The following is an 8,042-nucleotide window of genomic DNA, read 5'->3' as shown; positions in this document are numbered from 1 at the left end:
GCAGGTGGGAACCTGGCCATGGTTCTGGGGATCCTGAAATGCCAGCATGTGGAGGACCTAAATTTGGGACAGCATGTATTCTCACTGCCCTAATTTTTCCCAGAGTTTATTCAGTTTTTTGAGAAAAATCCCATGTAATGTCATGTTTGGTTTTAGATAGATAGATAGATAGATAGATAGATAGATAGATAGATAGGTATACAGACAGTCAGATAGCATCACAACTGCCCAGGAAGATAAATATGATTATCTTCATATTCCAAAGATGATATAATTACTTTTATGTTCTATATAATTATATTCATATTCATATTCTCAATTCCAAATTGAGCCTTAGATTAAATATGGCACCCAGGGTCACAGAGCCAATGAGAAGTGACAGGAGAATTTAAATTCAAGTCTAATTCCAAAAGCCATATGTTCCTAACAACTAAGATAAACTGTCCTTGAATGGGTACCAAGGTGGATGGTTTCGGTGGAAATTGGCTTACCTCCATCCCCCGCAGAAGGATCTTTGTTACTAGTCTTTTATTTTTTTTTTACTTAAATGTTTTTGGAGGGCACTTGGGTGGCTCATTTGGTTAAACTTCCAACTTCAGCTCAGGTCATTATATTGCAGTTTGTGGGTGCGAGCTCGGCATCGGGCTCTGTGCTGACAGCTTAGAGCCTGGAGCCTTCTTCGGATTCAGTGTCTCCTTCTCTGCCCCTCCCCTACTCATTCTCTTTCTCTCTCTCTCTCTCTCTCTCAAAAATAAATAAACATTAAAAAGAAGATCTGAAGCAGACTCTGTACTGTCAGTGCAGAGCCCAATGCGGGGCTCAAACTCACTAGTGGGGAGATCATGACCTGAACCAAAGTTGGACGACTAATCGACTGAACCACCCCCACCCCTAATTTTTTTTATTAGGGAAACTCTACCCCCAATATGGGGCTCAAACTCACAACCTCCAGATGAAGAGTTTCATGCTCCATTGACTAAGCCAACCAGGCACCCCTGTATACATGTCATGGAGACCTTGTGTCGAGAAGAAAGAAGAAACAGAAGAAAAAACAACCAGATGGCCTGGAATCACAAAGAAAATCTCTTGGCTTGGCTTGGATTACCCTTTGAAGCCCTTTCCCTCTACAGGTCATCACAAACAGCTTTGCACACAGGTAGGTTTCTGAAGCCACGAGAAACTGTTGGAACTGCTGTAGCATCCATACTGTGTGGGAATCAATGACATAGCTGTTGGATGCCTGGGCACTGCCTCTGCTGTTGACAGAAGTGGAGGCTCTCTTCTGAGTGAGTCATTCTCCTATTAACTTTTTAATGGTGTCCAAGGTCATTGTGGGTTGGAGCTATAAGTTCTCAGCCCATCTCCAATTCTGAGGTTGCTTAAAACCTCTCTGCTTTAGAGCCCTTATTTGTGAAAAGAGAATATAAGAATCATTCTGGGCACCATTCATGGACGGCTAGTGTCAGGTGATACAAAAAAATTCTTGGAATTACTAATTATGAAGCAAAGTGATCCAATAACTCCCCAAATAACTTTTATTGAATTTTATTAATTTAACTTGTCATTTGCTAGAAAGTCTGAATGTTGAAAGAAATGAGAACATTCCATACCAGACAACTTCTCCCTAACACATCAGTTTTTATAGTTGTGAGGTATCATATGCACACTATATTATTAAAGACACACACATTCCCCAACACACACATCTTCAGAAATTGTGTGAATTTCTCCATTCATCTGTGGAGGAGGGAGGCCTTTGTGCTCATAGGAAAGTGAACTTCTGGTATACATTTAAAAAGTGGCTCAAGTACACATTTTCAAAACGAGAAAAATAACATGAAACAAGGTAAAACGTACATTTTAAAAGATATTTATTTATTTAGAAAAGCTTTTTATGTTTTATTTATTTCTGAGAGAGAGAGAGAGACAGCGTGAGCAGGGGAGGGTCAGAGAGAGAGGGAGACACAGAATCCGAAACAGGCTCCAGGCTCTGAGCTGGCTGTCATCACAGAGCCCAATGCGGGGCTTGAACCCACGAACCGCGAGATCATGACCTGAGCCCAAGTCAGACGCTTAAGACTGAGCCACCCAGGCGCCCCACATTTTAAAAGATATTTAAATATACACAGAAAACGAGGCCAGTGGTAGACAGCATCCAAGGGGGTCTTGGATGGCCCCTATCTCCTGGTATTCACACCCTTGGGTAGTCAGCCCCCCTCCCACATTGAATATGGCTGACATTTGTAACCGTTAGGATGTTGAGAGAATGATGGTATGTGACTTCCAAAGTGAGGTCGTGAAAGATAACTGTGGCTTGTACCTTGCTGTCTATTGGATCTCTCACTCTGAGGAATACTAGCTACCTATCATGGAGACCCTCCGACAGCCCTAGGATGAGGTCCACGGGGTGAGGACTTGAGGCCCCTACCAGCAGACATGTGAATAAGCTTCTTGGAAGTGGGTCCTCCAGCCCAGCCAGACTCACATGATTACAGACGCAGCTAACATTTTGACAGCTTCATGAGAGAGGCCCTAAGCTAAAACTACCTAGCTGAGTCACACCTAAATTCTTGATCTATAAAAGCTACAAGATAATACGTGTTTATTATTGTTTTAAAACACTAAAACGGGGGGGTGGTGCTTAAGTGGTTCAGTGGGTTAAGCATCCTACTCTTGATTTTGGCTCAGGTCATGATTTCATGGTTAGTGAATTTGAGCCCGCATATGGGCACTGTCAGTGGAGAGCCTGCTTGGGATTTCTCTCTCTCTCTCTCTCTCTCTCTCCCTCCCCCTCCCTCCCTCCCTCTCTCACTCTCCTCCTGTCTGCCTCTCCTACACACACACACACACACACACACTCTCTCTCTCTCTTTCAAAATAAACATTAAAAAAAATAAAACACTAAATTTGGGTGTTATTTGTAACATAGCAATAAAATAGTGAGTCACAGTAAACAAGGCTAAAAAAATTAAGATATGTATTTGAATATAAAAGGAATATGTATTCACATATGGATTTGAAAATAAAAGGAATCCAGTATTTATTCGTAACTTTAAATTTTAGAACATATGACAAAGTTATTTTGATTATGTAGAACTGATTTCACTTATTTGTGGATGTACACCCTCCCCTTCCATTCATACCTACCTATTCATTAAGTTGTAACTACACTTTTCCAGGGACTGCTGTTGATCAGCATCACTGGAAGAGTCCTTGGAGATGGATAAGTTGAGAGGTTGGGGAGAAGGAACTTCTTCCTCCTCAGCAACAAACCACAACAAAAACCAAGGTCAAAGACTTTCTAATCCAACAGTGGGCATTAGCCCAGACATCTTCCAGTTCACACCATTGGGCCTAGAGTTACCAGCCCTGCATCTCCGTGCCACTTTCCAGGAAGGAGACTGCCCAGCGACAAAACAGTCATGGGCTGAGTCTCAGGGAATCTTTTGAACTACAACTTGGAAGTTTTGTAGGAACCAAACGGGCTCCTTCTGGTGGCCATCTAAGAAATTACACCATCCTAACCCTACGGGGCCCTTTAAATACATTGGCCATAAAGGAATTTAATTTAGAGAAGTTCCTTTTCTATACATACACTATGGATGCAGCAGCTGGGCAGTGTGATTTTCAAAAAGAATAACTTTACCTGTGTGCCTTTTTTTCTTTTTACCCTGTTGCAGGTCTTTTTCATTCTTTCCTACATGTATCTATGCCTTAATGGTGTAACAAATGGGTTATGGTAATTGGTTATACAAATTTTAATAAAATCACACCAATTTAACTGTCCAGTCTGATTCTCCTGGCAAGTCTTGGAGAAATGCTTGCACAGTTTGTTAAATTTTTCTTGAGAGCTAGAATAGCAATGATTAACTCAGCTGCTCTTATATTTTAATTTTTGCTGGTTACAAAAGACCCTGCGGCAAGATTTCAAATATTAATTATCCGTTTGTTAACCCTCCCCACCAGGTCATCATTTTCCCATTTGCCTTTGAGTTAGGAAAGGGCAGGAATTGAGGAAGCAAAATAGTCACAAAAAGATACAAAAAGCTGATAGCAGATGTGTGCATGAAGAGCTTTATATAGTACTTAATATCCTTGGAAAGAATAAATTTATAATAGCTCAAGGCTAACCACTTTGGCCATCTTAGAATGCCCACACCATAAATCAATAACAGAATTAGGCTGAATATAATGTACCAACAACATCATTTCCATTCATTCCCAAGGGAATGTTTCGTAGCTTCCTGTGAAGACATATCTAGAAGCAAGACCTTTCTCTCTCTCCTCTCTCTCCACTTGTCCATCAAGCATTTCAATAATGGGATGCAGCAGTATCCATGTACTCTAGTACCACCTGTTTTTTATTGTGCATTTTCACCTTAATGGTTTTATTAGTACTTTATATTGCTAAGCAATGAGCCGAGTCTGGGCTCCTTCCATGAGGCTATATAAATGGTTAGTTCTGGTTCTGAAGGAAACTTCATTATACCAAAAAGATACTCTTCATGAGTGTTTTCTCCTGACCTTTCCTTCTCTTTCCTTGGACCACTCCCATTACAGGAATACGGACGCTTCGAGACTCGGAGTCCCAGCCGCGCAGCAGGCGCCCCCTCCCGGCGGCACTTCCTTCTGTGCACGCACCGAGAGAGGACACAGGCAAGACCATTCGACTGTGCTGCAAACCACACGGCGGTTAGGCTTCACTTTCATTCTCCCGAAAGAAAGCGAGCACCCGCTCGGCTTATCCAATGGCTGCAACCGATGACCCACACTGTGTAATCGGGAAATGCTGCTCCTCGCTTTGTCCCGGGAAAACAGGATTGCGGGGGAGGCGGAGATGCGTAATGCCGAGGAGTTGCCGGGGGTTATTGTTGATGGCTCTGGGCAAGTTCGAGTGCATCCCGCTAGGCAAAGGCAGACTGGGAGAGGCTGGGAAGGTGGCGGCGCCTCCCCAGCAGCAGTACCCTCTGGTTAAAAGCCAGCCCTCCGAGCGACTGAGGGCCCGCGGGACTCCCGCCGCGACCCGCCGCCCCGGCCGCCTCGCGCTCCCGGCCTTTCCGGGCGAGGCGAGCCTGGCGCCAAGGTCTCCTCTCCCGGGGAGTGCCCGGCCCCCCATCCCCCCAACCCCCCCAACTCCTACTCCCGGAGCCGGCCCCTTGCCCCATCCTGTCCGCGGTGGGCAGAGGCGGGGAGGGCGGCCGCGCCGGGACCCCCGATCGCCCGGGAGCCGGACGGAGGCGGGGGAGGGACGGAGGGTCGTGGACCTCTGGCTGCCGCACATCCGAGGGGCGCCCAGTCACCTCCGGCAGTCAAAATCTGTCCTCTCTAGTGCTGTGGGTGTGGTTCTGAACGGTGGGTCTTCGATCTTTCCCTAGGATGACCTGCAGGGGGTCCAAGCCACAAGTCACTCCAGAAAAGTCTGTGTGTCCATTGCATGTCCCCAGAAGATTTGGCACTACACCAAAGGCAGACAGGTAAACACCTTTACTTATCACCACAATAATGGCAGTTTTCTGGACAAGTATCTTGACTTGTGTCCCTCCTAGGGGCGAGCGGCAGTGGGCAAGCAAATGGTCCTTGAGGCCTTTTACTCTGTGTAAAAAGTCAGAGATTGGGGGCCAAGGGGACAACCTGCTTTACAGAAGTGTGATTTTTAGGACTTTTCCTGGCATTTCTTCTTTCCACACAGAGTGTTGCTCAATGCCAACACTCTTGTTAGAATTTAAGCCCATATTCTGTTCTGATCTGAGTTCTTGTTTTGTTGGTTATTCAGCAAATATTTATGAAGTGCCCACTGCAAAGTATTCTAGACCCTAAAACTAAACAAACAAAAAACATGTCCCTGTTTTCGTGGAACTTCCATTCTAATGGGTGCAGGGAGGGGGATACACAGTAGCCAGTAAATATATAGCATATCGGGAGGTGATACTGTGTCAAGCAGGGTTGCTGTTAGGTGGTTGGTTAGGAAAGATCGTCTTTTCTGGTAGGAGAGCAGAGACCTTAAGAAACGAGAAGGAATGTAACAAGTGTAAGCCGGGTGGACGCCCAGGGGTGGAGCAAGCAGAAAGCCAGGAACGTGTGTGGGATGTTTGAGTAGGAGGGTTGCTGGAGATGAAATCACAGAGGAGGGGACACATGGGGCCTCCTCCACGGAGCAGGGAAGCTGTGGGAGGATATGAGACGAGTGACAGAAGGGACTGAGGTTAAGGCTCGCCCACCTGCCGCTGCAGCGCAGAATGGACCAATGGCCCCGGCCCAGGGCAGAGCAGTTGGCCAGCCTGCGGATAGTGACAGATGAAAGATGGTGGCTGCGTGGCCCCATTTTCGCTGTGAAGACGATGCTAAATGATCATTGCCTGTGCTTATTTTGAAGAAAGATCCAACTTTTATAGGGCCTAAAGCTGATATAATTGGAGAGGCCCTATTTAAGGAAATAAACATAAAATTATGACTCCAAAGTTAGGTATGAAAGTGGCCAATTTAAGGCGCTCTTACCCTGGGGTCCATGGACTCCTCTTCCCACCCTCCTATGGAGGTATGCACTTGGGTAGAAAAAAAGCATATCTTTATTTTCTTTAACTTCTAACTGAAAATTAGTACTTTTTTCAATTATAAATGCAAGCAACACACCACAGTACCGAGAGTGACACCTTTGACTTTGTCACTAATACAGTACTTTGACTTTGTCAAATACTAATAACTACTTTATACTAATAATACTTTGACTTTGTTAATATGACAATGCAGTTGTATAGATAGCTCAAAATATCCTTTATGCTCATCATTACTTTCTTTTTTAAAGTTTATTTATTTATTTTGATAGAGGAGGGAGGAGGGGCAGAGAGAGAGAGAATCCCAAGCAGTCTCTGTGCTGTCAGTGCAGAGAGCAACGTGGGGCTTGATCCCATGAACCATGATCATGATCTGAGCCAAAATCAAGAGTCAGATGCTTAACCGACTGAGCCACCCAGGTGCCCCACTCATCATTACTTTAATATTTCAGTAGTTATTAGGTCTGCCAGTGAATCTTATTTAATCTTATTTAATGCATAAAGAAGCAAATAAGACTATATTATAAATTTGTTTCTTTAATATTGTGATAACTGTGTTTCAGTGATGTCCTTTGTAATTATAGGTTATTTTATACATTTAAAAACATTAGTCTATAGTGCCTGGCTGGCTCAGTTCATAGGGCGTGCATTTCAGGGTCATGAATTCGAGCCCCAGGTTGGGCATGGAGACTACTTAAAAAAATTAAAATTAAAAAAAATTTTAAACAACAACAAAACACATTGAGACGAGGTTAATAGGCTTCACCAGACTGCCACAGAGGCCCATAGATAAAAAGGCTAACAACCCATGGTTTAGAATGAAAAAAATTTTTTTAATTTCTAATTTTAAAAAGCTGATATTTAAAAAGTAGCAGTTTTTATTAATTGCCTCTCAATTTCAATATTTTCCATATATATACATGTATTGCAAAAAATATATTTTTTATTGGCCACTATTTCATTCTGCAGATATTTATAAAACATATGGGCCTCTGATTACTCTAGAAAAAAATCAAAAGCTCTGACAGGGCTGGACTCTTATCCCACTATTTGTACAAAATGTAACACAATTTTATAGAGGGTTTTATTCATCTAAGGAGTGTCTTACTTTTCCATAGACTAGTTTCTGTCTCCATTCATCATATATCTTGTTATTTTTTCACCACCTACATATTTCCAGTGTTGGTCACTTAAGGTTTATATGACATCACCTCTTGAGGCTCAGTCGGTTGAGTGTCCAACTCTTGACTTTGTCTCAGGTCATGATCTCATGGTGGTTTGTGAGTTTGAGCCCTGTGTTGGGCTCCACATAGAGCCTGCTTCAGATTCTGTCTCCTTTCTCTCTGTCCCTCCCCACATTGGCACTTTTTCTCTCTTAAAATATATTAATAAACTTCTAAAAAATTGTGTATCATATCACCTCTCACCTCTGACTTTTCATCTTTAAGTCACACATCACAATTCTAGTGAATTGTCCAGTGGGTGGTAGAA

The sequence above is a fragment of the Hyaena hyaena genome, unplaced genomic scaffold (genome assembly GCF_003009895.1).
Source record: "Hyaena hyaena isolate Hyena2069 unplaced genomic scaffold, ASM300989v1 scaffold_483, whole genome shotgun sequence".
Classification (NCBI taxonomy): domain Eukaryota; kingdom Metazoa; phylum Chordata; class Mammalia; order Carnivora; family Hyaenidae; genus Hyaena; species Hyaena hyaena.
The sequence above is the reverse complement of the archived record's forward strand: the minus strand, read 5'-3'. Positions refer to the sequence as shown.